Genomic DNA, 6,000 nt, shown 5'->3' on the forward strand with positions numbered 1-6,000 from the left:
GAATATTTGGGTATAACCATGTTATTCCATCCCATAAACAGGAGTAACTAATAACCTAATAAATGTAAGTAAATACATGTATTGCAGCACACATTTGAGGTGCTGGTTTATCTGAGTATTTTTGTTTTCTGCAGCTTTATACTTCTGCTCCACATGTTCCTGTTTGTGATTATGATCTTGTATTTCGCAGCTCTACCTTGAGGCCTTCTGCATTGCACAGCACCTGCCTGAGACTCTGTATTTTTGTCCCATATTATAACTCTAACACCTACTTGCTCCTCCAAAATTGGAGTACGTCTTTGTTCTATATTTCTAGTGATGCGTTTAAAGGCTACACATCTGTCAGGTCATGCACAGATACACCAGTGGACAGCTTCTCTACACCTACATATACATGGCACGAAACTAAATACTTTAGCTTGTTTCTCTACAGAGACCTTTTAGGACACAGAGAATATAATAAATCAATCTGATAGCCTTATATTTTGACTGCACACAGTTCATAAACTGTTTGACTTACACCGTATTTGTTTTGCGCACAAAAATAAAGCGACAATAAGGCGGCAATAAAGTTTTATCATGTTAACAGAGTAACCTTGGACTCTACAGGCGGAAATGTGAGCAGGTCTATCAAATTTAGCTAAAGCATCTCAATTCAATCTGCATATGGCTCTTGAATGCCTTTGCAGTCATATGATATTGAAATATAGATATAAGCACTGAGAAGGACACCCGTGATGTGTTTAAATACATTTCTTTTAATTAATTCAATCCTGTATTGCTGTTTTTTTTTTTTTATCGTAAACTCTAAATCACAGGTGTCAAACATGCGGCCCGGGGGCCAAATCCGGCCCGCCAAAGGGTCCAATCTGGCCCATGGGATAAATATGTGAAATGCAAAAATTACACTAAGATATTAACAATCATTTTAGTTCAGGTTCCACATTCAGAACAATTCAATCTCAAGTGGGTCAAACCAGTAAAATACTATCATTATAATCTATAAATACTCACAACTCCAATTTTTTTCTCATAGTAAATGTAAATATTTTCATGTATTTACACTAAAACAAAGTATAATTTAAAAAAAAGTGAATAACTTGAACAAATATGAGCAACCTGAAATGTTTTAAGAGAAATAAGCACAGCGTTAACAATATTGTGCCTGATATTAAATATTTTTGTGTATTTGTAGACCCGCTGTGATCTGTAAGTTATAATGAACATGTGAAAATGATCAACTGAAGCAGAATATTGTTAAAATTACACTTATTGTTTGAGTTTGTTCATGTTCTTCACATTGTTTGAAAGAATAGTTTGTAGATGTAAATATTTTCTTTGTGTAATTTGACTTTTTTCACTCTAAAACACAGAGAAAATTTTGGAGTTGACCTTATTTATATATTATTATGTTATTATTTTACTGGTTCAGCCCACTGCAGATCAAATTTAGCTGAACGAGGCCCCTGAACTAAAATGACTTTGACACCTATGCTCTAAATCTTACAGCGCTAAATCTTTGTAATCAAGGTAATAATAATAATAGCAAATAACTAATATTTTATCTATGATCGGTTGTTTACAGGGAAAAAAATATGGCTTATTCTGATCAACCCCAGTGGAGTAATCTCTATGCTCTGATTATCAAAGATGCATTAGGCTGTACCAAAACATGATAATCTGCAGGGCCTTAATCAGAGCATGATGAGCCACAACAGCAGAGCAAGTTAGCAGCCAGTGTCGGGACTAATGCAGGGTAAATTCATGCAAAATGTGCCATTAACTGTCAAAAAAGAGCAGCGTCGTCCCTGAACAGCAGCGAGACCTGAGTCTAGTCACCACCGCCAGAAAAACACCAGGGTTTCATCACTGTGGCTGATTTATTCAAGCAAATTCTGCACTTTGAGAAGAGTGGACAATAGAATACATAACATGAGAGTTTATGAAGTATGTGTAGCTTCTATGGGTTTCAGATGTCTGGTTGTTTCAGACATATTAGTGTGCGTGACTGTCATATGAAAGTATGCAGATTGTATATGATTTTTGCCTCTGTGTAGTGTGACTGCATGACTGGATACTGATTATGAGTAGAATGACAAGTATGTAGCTTCGATAAACAAGTGCCCTATAGGCCTTCCGCAGAGTTTCATGGCAGGAGGAGTCACAGTATGCGGGTGTATGTAGGGTAAATGTGAAGTACAAGCAAACGGAATTATTGCAGATTGTGGTGTTTCTTTGCACTGTCATACTTTTTGTAACATTAGATTTTTTTTTTTTAAAGTACATTATTTTGAAATGCATTACAGTATTTTCAATGTAACCTTTATTTCAGGATAGCTACATGTGGTATTGTCAGTTTTTGTTTTTTGTTTTTTATCACAATTATAGTAAACTCTTGGTACGATTGGGGTAATAGAAAGTGTAAGAAAGTATTGATAAAATATTGTGATGTTATGTTTTGTGAAATTAAACTGATTCTTGCATTTTTGTTCTTATTGCACTAGAGATATTGCTATGATGGGATTAAATGTGCTTATACAGATTTTATGAAGATTATGGTGTTTTGTTTTGTTTTTTTGCACTATGACAGTTTTCCTAACATTAGATTTTTAAAAAGATTTGGATAATAATAAAACACAGAATTTATGAGTGTAAGAAAGTATCGATAAACCCAATTATTGCGATATGATGTTTTGCGAAATTAAACTAGTTCATGCATTTTTCTTTTATTTTACACAGATTTTATGCAGATGATGTTGTTTCATTGAGGTATGCTAGTTTTCCTAACATTAGATATTAAGTCTTGGTAAAATTGGGGCAATGATAAGTCACAATATGCAGGGGTGTAAGAAAGTATCAATAAACTTCATTATTGCCACATTACATTTTAATAAAAGTATGTTATTTTATAATACATTTCAGAATATTGAATCATAACCCTTGTATCATGATAGAAGCTTCATGTAGTATTGTCAGGTTTTTGCCACAAATAGTATTATGTAATACTGTAGATAAAAGACTGTTGATTAAATTGTATTAATAATAAGTAACAGTATGCAGAGGTGTAAGAAAATATTGATGAAATTGATTAATGGATTGTGAAATTAAACTAATTATTGCATTTTGTTGTATTTTTTTATGTATAGCTTCTGTTTCTTTGCACTATGACATTAGATTTTAATAAAAGTACATTATGTTGTATCTTAGTATATTGAATCATAACCCTTTTAGCAGCTACATATGGTATAGCCATGGTCTTGCCACAAATAGTAATATATAATATTGAAGATTCTTGGTAAAATGGGGCTAATTATAAGTCAAGTATGTAGCAAAGTAAGAAAATATCGATAAACTTGATCACTGCAATATGAAATTAAATTCTTGCATTTTTATTCTATGACATGATAAACTTATTTCTTAAATAGATTCTATGCAGATGGATTTACTTATAAGTATATGGTCTTTTAGGATGCATCTCAGTATACTGGGTCATCATATTCCCTGCATCAGTATCTACAGTTGCAGAAAAAATTAATAGACCATCAAAAGTCATCAAAAACAATGGTTATGCAATCAAGTACTAACTCCTGTGTGTATCATGTGACTAAAACAGACAGAAAAGAAAACATGGAATGCCTAAAAGTACTGTTTTTGTCAGTACAATGTCATAGATATTGATGTAAGAACTGAAGTGATTTTGGTTATCATCAAGAAAACCATGGAAAATGAATAGATATTAGCTCTGAAATTAAACTACTATGAACTATTTTTGTTGTTATCATTATATTTGTACAAAAAAGTACCTTTAGTTGTACCAGGCATTAAAATGAACAAGAAACTGAAGAAAACAAGGGTGGCCTAATATTTTTTTCTGCGACTGTACATGATATTGTCAAGTTTTTGACACAAATAGTGTCATTAACTCCACAAACGTAATAAAAATGTGTAGTTTTTAACATAATACTCCCACACATGTAATAACAGTCATCTTCCACATTTTCCCACAGTGTGCTCCTATACTCTCTATTGTTATCATAATCATATCCATATATTTTATTTACATGGTTCAAACATAGACTTCTATTATACTTAAGGAGAATAAATAATATCAGTTCATACTGAAGCTTTTATAATAAAACCTTTACAACATTTTGGCCCATTCTGTTTTGTTCCTCCACTTATATTTGTAATTAAACACCTATTAATCTGCAATTAGTATCACGTGGTGTAACTGCCACATTTGATCATTCTAAAAAAGGCAAGAATATATGGGAAGAAAAAGAAAGATGAATGAGTATTCATGCATGCATGACTTAAATGTATGTGAGGTACTCATTTATTACATTTGTGGGAACTTATTACAGTTTTGGAAACTGAAGATTTTCACCCACAAAAGTAATAAATATTGTGTTTGTCAGAAATGAGGTATTACGTTTGTGGATGGCAACTTTTATTATATTTTATTTGTGGGATTATTACATTAAAATCTGCACATTTTTATTACATTTACGGTTTATTACATTTGTGGGGTTAACAAGTGTTATATAATAATATTAAAATAAGAAAAAAAAATGTCTGGAAGGTTTGTAATTTTGCAGTTTGTGCATGTGATTTTTCAGACTAAAACTATTATGTAAAAGAAGTTTGTCTCTGTCATTGCTGTTAAATATGGACTCACCATCTTTTTTTTAGAACAGAACAGAATAGAATAGAATAGAATAGAATAGACTTAATTGCCATTTGCACAGATACATAGTAATATAGGCGCATTGGAATTCTTGTGCGTTTCCCTGAGTCAGAAAAGGAGCTAAGTAAAGACATGACAAGAACAGACAGATACCAAAACATAAACACAGCTAAAACACACAAACAAAAAACAGTTATTGCACATACAGCTCAGATACGCATTTGTAAAATAGAGTATTATAGAAAAAGAGCAACTGTAATAATAATAATAATAATAAAAGTCCTGAGAGGGAACAAACAAGTTATTACACATTTGAATTAAAAGTACTGGGATATTCTGACATTTATGTGTAAAATGACTCTAATTATGGTCCTGCAGTTTGACGGATCCGTTCTAAATAAGTGAGAATATTGCATCTGCGCCGCCTCAGTGTAATCCCGGTAAGTACTTTCGATCAGGGTCGTATTTTAACTGCACTTTTACGCACTATACGGCACCAAAGAGCGGTGGAACTAAAAAAGATGTGAGCACTGAGCTGATGGCGCTGATCTTATTACATCATCCGCTTAAATCTGTCGAATGAAACTTCCACAGGAGATAAAATAAATAATAAATAATATATATTAAAAAAAAAAAAAAAAACAACAACCCTCTAAACTTATCGCATCCCGTCGATGCCCATCCATGCTCAGTAACAGTAGAGGTCACCGCTTCAGCATCACCGCCATGCGCGCTGCATCATTTAGAATAAAAAGCGTGATTTGACAGAAAAAAGCCTTACCATAAAGTCTGGATCGAGTGCGTCGGACTTTGGGGAGGTGGGCGGGGGGGTTGCAGCTGCGGTTGTATAGGCTGTCCTACCTTTCTACAGACGGAGGGAGAAAAAGCGGCTGTGTAACCTTGGCTGTGGCCGCTCGGTCTGAGCACAATGTGCAGCCTTGTCGCTCAGTGGAAAATAGTGGGAGGACCGCGCAGACTACTGGCCCAGTGCCCTGCAGGAGGGTTAGAGCCGGGAGGTGACCCGGCGTGTTGCAAGCACACAACACCCTCACACAGATGACATCAGGACTGTATCTGTGCCCTCCTGTTATTACACTTGCACAGGCCATTTGGTGTAATTCATTAACCCGAGGCATGAGAGGAGCGTGTGCGTGGAAGCAGCCTGAGGTCACACCGACACATCCCCCTCCCCCCCTTACACATACACATATTTATGAAAAAAAAAAAAAAAAAAAAATCAAAATCAGCGCAAAACTACAGCTATATATAGAAATGCCACGAACTCCATATGCATTCTTTGTGCAAACCTGTGT

General features: G+C 34.3%; 1 protein-coding gene across 2 annotated transcripts in view; it reads right to left on the minus strand.

The window, feature by feature from the left end:
- The window catches only part of elovl5 (ELOVL fatty acid elongase 5), a 28,388-nt gene extending 22,673 nt beyond the window's left edge, over nt 1-5,715 (minus strand). Inside the window, exon 1 of one of the 2 annotated variants that reach the window (XM_030155415.1) lies at nt 5,549-5,715. The gene's annotated coding sequence lies outside the window, so the exon portion shown is untranslated. Of the gene's footprint in view, nt 1-5,468 lie in introns of both variants that reach the window. The other variant, XM_030155414.1, reaches the window with a different exon arrangement.
- Between the last annotated feature and the right edge of the window lie 285 nt (nt 5,716-6,000).

Source organism: Sphaeramia orbicularis, chromosome 15 (genome assembly GCF_902148855.1).
Source record: "Sphaeramia orbicularis chromosome 15, fSphaOr1.1, whole genome shotgun sequence".
Lineage (NCBI taxonomy): Eukaryota > Metazoa > Chordata > Actinopteri > Kurtiformes > Apogonidae > Sphaeramia > Sphaeramia orbicularis.